This window comes from Macaca mulatta, chromosome 8 (genome assembly GCF_049350105.2).
Source record: "Macaca mulatta isolate MMU2019108-1 chromosome 8, T2T-MMU8v2.0, whole genome shotgun sequence".
Lineage (NCBI taxonomy): Eukaryota > Metazoa > Chordata > Mammalia > Primates > Cercopithecidae > Macaca > Macaca mulatta.
In genome coordinates this window covers 7626096-7634842 of record NC_133413.1, presented here as the reverse complement: position 1 = coordinate 7634842, position 8747 = coordinate 7626096, and the positions used below count along the sequence as shown (strand labels likewise).

The following is an 8747-nucleotide window of genomic DNA, read 5'->3' as shown; positions in this document are numbered from 1 at the left end:
CATCATTCTAAGATTCCCGTATCTTTTGGTTAGGGGACAATATTAGAGCCCTAAAAAGGAAGAGTAGACACTTAGCTCAGCCTCCCCCATGCTAAGGGCACATGCACACATTTTCTGCAATTCGCTCTGACCATCAGTATCCTCCTGGCCAGCCGCATAAATGTATTTTTTTGTGAAATGTGCAGCTCCCCTTCTTGCAGGCTGGCCAGCCAGCAGTTCCCTTCCAGCCCCCACTGCTGCTTTCCAGCCCATCTCCTTTATCTCCAAGCTTTGTTCCCACCTCCATTCGATGTGAGACACTATCCATGATTTAAGCCCATCCAACAAGAAGGGAGCAAACATCCGTTCCTCTCGCACTCTCCTTCTCTCTGACTCCTCCACTTTAACGTGTTCTTTGTGGCTAGGTATTTCCATCATTTCTTTAAGCCTTGCTTTGTAGCTGATTAAGGAAGTCCAGTCATAAACCATCAAAGAGAAAGGCACACAGAGAGCTGGATGCTATTTGGGGATGGGTATTTTTGTTTTGTTGTTTTGTTTTGTTTCATTTGTTTATTTGTCGAGACAGGACCTCTCTGTCACCCAGGCTGGACTTCAGTGGCACGATCAGGGCTCACTGCAGCCTCAACCTCCAGGGCTTAAGCAATCCTCTTGCCTCAGCCTCTCGAGTAGGTGGGACTTCTCACAGGTGGGCACCATGCCCGGCTACTTTTTTGTATTTTTTGTAGAGACAGGTTCTTGCCATGTTGCACAGGCTGGTCTCCGACTCCTGAGCTCAAGCGATCTGCCCACCTCGGCCTCCCAAAGTACTGAGATTACAGGTGTGAGCCACTGTGCCCAGCCAGAATGGGTAGTTTTTATTCTCTCCAAACACCTCTAGATTAGGGGATAATATTAGAGCTCGGAAAAGGAATAGTAGAATAACTTAGCTCAGCCTGACACATACTAAGGGAATGTGCAAACACTTTCTGCAATAAGCTCTCAGACCATCAGCATCCTCCTGGCCAGTCACATAAGCCAATCAGGGATGGTAGACAAGTGGCTACAAACTTTCCATACCACAGGTGAAGATAACAAGAGTTTGGGTTGCATGCAGGGACTCACACCGGTAATCCCAGCACTTTGAGAGGCTGAGGCAGGAAGATCACTTGAGGCCAGAAGTTCGAGACCAGCCTGGGCAATGTAGTGAGACCCCGTCACTACTAAAAATACAAAAATTATCCTGGTATGGTGGCACACACCTGTATTCCCAGCTACTCAAGAGGCTGAGGCACGAGAATCAGTTGAACTGGGAGGTGGAGGTTGCAGTGAGTTGAGATCACACCACAGCATTCCAGCCTGGGTGACAGAGCAAGACTCTATCTAAAAAGAAAAAAAAAGTTTGTTAAGAGAACAAAATCATTCATAGTTCCATTCACTGTGCTATCCCAGCATCTCAGTCCTTCCTCCATGCAGTCTCTCAACAGCATGAATTCACTAACGAGGAGGGCTGTAGACATGAATTTTGGCTTGAGTGCATATCCTGGTTCAACGGCATTTGTGTTATGGGGTAAAAGTAAGGGTGGGATATGGGGAATTTACTCATTCTTTTCCAACTTTCTAGCCCTTGAATAGCCTGAAAAGCTAGAAATACTCTTCATTCATTCATTCATTTAAGGAGTATTATTTGAGTATGACAGGCACTGAGTATGCAGAAATCAAGGCATGTACTTGCTGTTCGAGGCCCTGTGGACCGACATGGGCTTCTCCTCACTTCATGCCTCCAGAAAGCGTATTGCCCGGTGATGAAAAGGATCATAAAATATACATTTATTAGAGAGGACTAATAAATGGACACTTCATTCAAAAATGCTTGCTGGGCACCTACTGGATGCTAGTCATTAGGATCACAGAGCCTCACAGAAGAGATGTGACAGGTGCCCACAGCGTCGGTGGGAGAAGCAGGTGAGAGCTTGATGGAGTCCCCTCTGAGACGGCTGCAGGAACCCACAGCAGGTCAGCTTAACAGGGACGTGATTGTCATCTTCCAGGACCCAACACCGTTCTGTAGAGGAGAGATTCTATTTTCTTCCTGCGATTTCTTATGAGCCATGAAGAAACTCCTCAGGGTTCCGGATAGGATTTTAAGACAGAGTTACCCAAAGGTGGACAAGGCTGTCCCTGGAGATGAGTGCACAAAGCCAGAACAGCCCCTTAGTGCAGTGACTAAGAAGGAACCTCGAGGACCAGAAGATGCAGCTGAAAGTGACTTTCCAGGTCCTGACCTGGAGCTTCAGTGGCTGGGTATGGGCAGCAAAAAGGCACAGCAGGTGGAGACTTTAAGGTCTGTTCCAGGACATTTTCCTTTTTTTATTTTTTTTTTTTTTTGAGATGGAGTTTCACTCTTGTTGCCCAGGCTGGAATGCAGTGATGCAATCTCGACTCACTGCAACCTCCGCCTCCTGGGTTCAAGTGATTCTCTTGCCTCAGCCTCCTAAGTAGCTGAGATTACAGGCACCCACCACCATGCCTGGCTAATTATTTATTTATTTATTTATTAGAGATGGTGTTTCATCATTTTGGCCAGGCTGGTCTCGAACTCCTGACCTCAGGTGATCCACCCACCTCAGCCTCCCAATGTGCTGGAATTACAGTCATGAGCCACTGTGCCTAGCCCATTTTCTATTATTGAGAAGAAGGGAAGAGCCAGAGAATGAAAACCAGTGCATCGGGAGAGACCTAAAGATAAGCACGTTGGCTCCCGCCCTCATGGAGCCTCTACGGATCAGGTTTTGCAATTATCCAAAATAACCAGCCTTGAGTATCTATGACGCTTCACCCCAGGAGACCTCATGCCTCTGCCCGTGGAAGGACACAGAGGACCTCAGTGGGGATGGATGAAGGCCCTTCTTGTCACCAGCTCCCAGGACTGAATACTCACTGCTGTCTTGGGTAGAAGGGACTGGGTGGTGCACTGGACCTCACTAGCCGCCATCTGGATCTTTGTGGCTGGGCCAATGGAGCACGACCATGACATTTGGAGACAGCCATGCTAATGCTCTTCAGACAAAGACCACCAGGAATCCCCTGTAACTGACCCACTGGGTTTATGACTCTTCTCAGCCACGAAGCACGCACGCTGTGGGGGACTGTGGGACCGCTCAGTGAAAGGAGGTTGGAAAGGACTTATAGGCTTTGGACTTTGCTGGGTGAATCTGGGGAGGGTCTAGGGAAGCAGGGCCTACTCAAGGTTGGGGGCAATGTATCACAGTCAATTGCATCTGTAGGGAGGGACTCGAGCATAAAGCTGCCATGGGTAAAGAAGCAGTCATCACTCATTTAGGGGGAAAGGGGAGCCTGGTGTTTTGTGGTTGCATGGTGACCTTTGGACTTGCTGTGTCACGGTCTCTGGTGGCTGCGTCAGAGGCTGGTGTCCTGTGAGAAGCTTTGTGGCCAACAGGAGCACACCAGGGCCATCCTGTAAGCATCAGACCAGGTCCCAGAGTTCAGGGACTGCTCTTTTCTCTATCAGAATGTTAGTGGTGGCTTTGTAGACATTTGTTAGCCTAAATATTATCTATTGGATCACAACCAAAACTAACTTTTCCTGAGTCCCAGCAGCGGGTCGCTCATCCTCCAGCTATGTCTGGACCGGAGTTTGCATTTCAGCCCATCCCGTCCTTAGTGCAGAATGGACCTCACGTAGACCGGCTGCATTTGTCCACAGTGTACACTGACGTCCGGAGACAGTGGAAACAGCCATGTCTGTCACAGAAGCCCAAGGTCACACATCCGTGACCCACCTGTCCAGGGGCAAGGCTGAGCCAGTGCAGATAGCCAGGTGCTCCTCACAGGCCCGCAGGAAGGACAGGGGCTGGCCCTGCCCATGCTGTGCCGCTTCCAGTGCATGAGAAGCTCCTGCTTGAGTCACTGCATCTGTAGGAGAAAGGTACGACCTGGGGAGGCAAAGCCATACTCACGGGGGAACTCTCCAAGTCCACAGTGAGCAGGGCGCAGATTCTCCCCGTATTTCTACCCACTCACCCTCCATTTCCACCAGACTCACCATCCTTTCCCACCTAACCGCCCTCCATCCCCACCCTTCCCACCCACTCACCCCCATTCCCACCCACTCACCCTCCATCCCCACCCACTCACCCTCCATCCCCACCCACTCACTCTTGTCCCCACCCACTCACCCTGCATCCCCTACCCCCACTAGGTCCTTTCCAGCCTCCCCCCGCATAAAACTGTGCGCCCTTAAAGATCGCTCCTCGCCTCAGGGACTCCTCCCTCCACTCGTCCGCTGTGTCTGCCCTGACTTGGTGCTGCACAGATCCATCCTCAAGCACACACCAGGGTATTTGTGGGCCGCTCTCCTGGGCTGCAGTCTTCCCCTGTCTCTGTCTCCTCTTCTGATGCTTCTTCCTCAGGAGGTGGCCGTCACCCACAACTTCACAATGGCATTTCCCCTCAGAGCATTTATCCTCCGTCTGCTGCGGCAGCTACCAGGTCACTTCTGTTCATTTTTTAAGTCCACGTCACTTCCCTCTTGTCCCGTGCAGGTCCCCCTCCTATGCCCTACGCTGCAGACTGCACGGCACTGCTGTCTCTACCAAAAGCAGGGAACCTCTGCTATCCAGGACCTGTGGAAAATTAGCCTTGATTTAAATGAATGTTTCCATACTGATTATAAGCTCCTTAGGGCAGGAAATTTTGTTCAACTCTCTGTCCCCTTGAGACCCCGCTTGATAAATGGCTCATGGCAAGCACTCTTACCGTGGAATTCGATTTCCAGGCTTTTCTGAATGACTCAGGATTTTACCTCCAGAAGCAAAGCTTCTGAACACCCATTTTGTAGGCGGGTCTTTGTGGAAACATTTTCAGTCCTTCCCTGTCCTCCATAGCGGAGGACTCTGATAGCTCAGAACATGGCTGCTTCTCTCTTTCCTGTGCAAAGGAGCTGTTTACAAAGTGAGGAGTAGAGTTAGGACACCCAGGAGGGATGGCAGAGCGCTCCGCCTGCGGCTGCAGCCCTGAGGGTGGGCGTGGGGCTACAGTCGGCCCCAAAGACACTGCTTGCCACCCTTGGTCCCCCGTATCTGAGCTGTGCTATTGGTAAGGACTGCAGCCAACCCCCAGTGACCTGGCAGGAGACGATACGTGTCCTGCCCCTCTGCTAGGACCACCAGCGTTGGCCAGACCTTACCGGAAGCCAACGACTTGGAGTCTCCACGCAGTCTATAAAAACCAGCTCCCATGGCCTCGGGCAGGGCGAAGAGTCAGTCCGGAGGGGAGAACTGAAGACAACTGGCACTGCTACCACGCTGAGATGCCTCGGGGACTTGTCTTACTCACTGCCGAGCACTTGGCCCCTGCATCAAATGGCCCCCAAGCTGTGGTCTTTTAAAATATATGTGTCCACTTCTCACAGTTCCCTCTCTCTTCATGCATATGAAAATAAAACTATGTTGTGTATCTAGGACTTAGATTCTGGCCTGCTGGTGACTGTCTTTCTGTGGCCTTTGCAGGCGCATCAACATAATTCCTTGCAGTCACTTCTGTTAAGAAGCAGAAAGGTAAGAACAGAAATTTTACATCTTCTGTCTCCCTCTGACAACAGAAGAAAGCCTAGAAAAAAATATAATTTTGAGACCCTTTTGCAGTTATCCTATACAACGGAGCAGCGCCACTGAAGAAGAACCAGCCACGCCTCCCAATTGAATTATGTTCACTTTTTAAAGGTGGATCTATTAACAGCATAAACAGCAGATTGAACAGCATAAAAGCTCATGGGCATAAGACAGCAAGCATGCATTTTCCACTGGGGTCTGCATGTCATCTGAGCGGGCTGTGGCTCCAGCACCTCTGCTCACATCCCAGGCTTCCGGGCAGTGGCCAGGCTGGAGGCAGGGGTCAGAAGTTCCCCGAGGGGTGAGTGGAAACTCTGCCATCCTGCCTCACGCATGGCCTCGACAAGCCCAGCTCCCATGGGGCAGGAAGCACACTCCTTCCATGGCGGTGGGTGACATGGGAGAATGTTCTGTCACACAAGGTCAGTAACTCCACACCTGCCCTTCCCTCCATCTCATGCCCCTGGAACTCATAGCAATAGAAGTTACAGCCGCAGAAAGGGCTCACACACAGTCACCAAAGGCCCAGACCCAGAAATGGATTCTATACATACCCTGAAGGCTGAGGACTTATAGATCCACAAATAGATTCAATACTCATGTCCTGAAGGGTCTGCTTGTAGAAATCTACTTGACTTACATTTTGAAATTGATAGAGATGTTCTCCTGCCACTCTACAGAGTTGTCAGGTCCATCGACTGCTGTTTTTGGTCATTGCCCTGTTCTTGCCTTTGTTTTGATTCTGTATTCCTTCCTTTCTCTTAACCTCACTCAGTCCCCCAATTCCTAAAAGTCGGCTGTTTTCACATTACTTGGAAAGGCAGCCAGAGCAACCTGAGAGCTTCATAAAAGGAGGAGATCCAGAAGGCAAGGCCCCTTGAGTGAGGCAGGGTGTGGGGCCTGGATAGGAAGCCGGAGCTCCACAAATCGGCCCCCACATTCCTTCTCTCCTGCGCCCTTTCCTTTCCAGCATAGAGAAGAGGTTTTGGAAGAACAGCCAAGGGCCTGTTAAGAAGGGCTTGGAGAAGCAAAACCCTCAGCAGTGGCCTCTGGGGAGGGCCTGATACCCATGAAATGTCCCACTCTGTTCATGCCTCCAAATGGCCAGAGGATGGATTAACCCATGAAATTGTTGGGCAGAACAATGACTTGTCTGGTTTTCCATATGACATTCTGCCATACCAAGCAGGGATTTTCACCTTCTTTCTGAGCCCTTTCCTGAGTCAGCTCTCAAGCTAAATGCTGCTGACACTAAGTAGGATTTTTGAAGCACCAGGAAAGAATTTTACTTGAAACTCAAGTCTGCTTGTTCTCTTTAACACAGACTGTTATAATAGTAAAAAACACAATTACTTTTACACCAGCCTAATACTCGGCTGTCCTCCTAAATTTGATTCTATTTTCCATACTATCTGGGATAGCCAACTGTCCTGCCTTCCCCAGGATAGAGAGATTTCCTGGCTTACGAGATTTTAGTGCCCAAACTGGATAGTTAGTCCCAGGCCAGTTGGGACGGTTGGTCACCCTAATACCAGTTAGCCATATTCAGCCTTTCTACTTTCATATTAGTCATCATGTCAGAAAAGAAAGACAGTACTTCTTGGTTAAAAAAATCTGAAAGGCAGTACAAGCTTACCCAAGTTAGCTCCTACACCATCAAACCCCAACCCCCCAAACTGCCATCAGTCCTGCAAAATATCAATTTGACTAATAACCCCCATGCTAATCATGACTACCAAAGTCAATATAATAGTTAACTTCAGGCTATAGCAATGCCAGGAGTGACCCTGCTCTAAAGCCAAAGCTATCATCCAGGTTTTAAGTTAACATCTTTCAGGGAAGAAATCTTCCATGGAAAAAATACCATGGAAAAATCCACTACTTTGACCACACAGATACATTCATTATGGCACAACCATAATTACAACATTGCCTGTCAGGGTTTCCATTATAAATGGGATCTGAATCTTGGTGGAACACAATTCTTTCCAGCCGGAGTGAACCATGGACAGGTTTTCAGCCCATTGGGGATTTTTCTGATTTGTTTACAAATTGGCAAGGCTGGGGTTGGGGGAAGAGAAACAGGAGGAAGATGAGATTGGGAACAGAATAAACAATATGGAATTTTGTTCGTAGTGTGCCTTTAAATTGAAATAAGAGAACACAAACAAACAAAAAAACAAACAACCAAGACCAATTAAGGATATCTTTCAGACCCGAAAGTGTTGGATTCAAAGGGACACTTTGTCTTTAAGTTACTTTGAAAGATAGAGCATTTAGATAAAAGAAGGGAGATTTGTTCTTTCTTCGTGTTTTGTTGTTGTTGTTGTTGTTTTGTTTTGTTTTCTTACACCTGAAGTTCGGCCAAGTACTGAAGACATGAACTTTTTTGGCTCACTGTGTCTTTGAGGGCAAAGCAAAGAATTGAGGGAAGCAAAGTGGGATGTGAGAACTGGGTTCTCTTCCAGGCTCTTTTTCCAGCTATTTCTGTGACCAAAGATAAATGACCTAATCTTTCTGAGACTCAGTTTCCTTTTCTGTAAAACAGGGATATTGATCATTGGTCTGGCTGGGTCATGGAATTCCCATGCATATCCACAAAGGCAATGGATGTGAGCTGTCTCACCCATGTGGTAAGAGCCTCCTTTGGGCTTTTCTGGTTTCTCAAGCTGAGTCCCCCAGGTCCCTCTCGAGAGGATGGAGTCATCTTTTGCAGTCAGGGGTCGGCTGTTGACTGGGACCAGGGAAGAAGGGCGGCACCTGTTCCCCCTGTCCTCCCTCCCCAATACTGCCTCACCTGGTTCACCCCAAAGGCAAGTGCACACTGCACCCTGAGGAGGGTCGAGCTTGCTTTTGCTGGTAGTTTTACAGTAATTATGCCAAACCATAGAATCATCTAAGGAGATCTTGCCTTCATGTGGCGACCTTGGAGGCTTCACAAGGGCAGAACCCTCATCCATGGAATGTGAGATCCCTGTCCTTCCCTCTTACCCCTAGAACTTCTAGGAACAGTGAAGAAAAAGGGATCAGTCTTAGTTGTTAGTTTTGTTGTTGTTTTGTTTGTTTGTTTGTTTTGTAGATGGAGTCTTGTTCTGTCACCCAGGCTGGAGTGCAGTGACATGATCTCGGCCCAGCCTC

At 48.7% G+C, this 8747-nt stretch overlaps 1 long non-coding RNA gene across 1 annotated transcript; it reads right to left on the bottom strand.

The window, feature by feature from the left end:
* Nucleotides 1-2643: 2643 nt before the first annotated feature.
* Nucleotides 2644-4630, bottom strand: LOC144330591 (uncharacterized). Its single transcript, XR_013396867.1, has 2 exons — nt 4333-4630; nt 2644-3912 (listed from the first exon to the last, which is right to left on the bottom strand). It is a non-coding gene; the product is annotated as an uncharacterized LOC144330591 (long non-coding RNA).
* Nucleotides 4631-8747: the final 4117 nt, after the last annotated feature.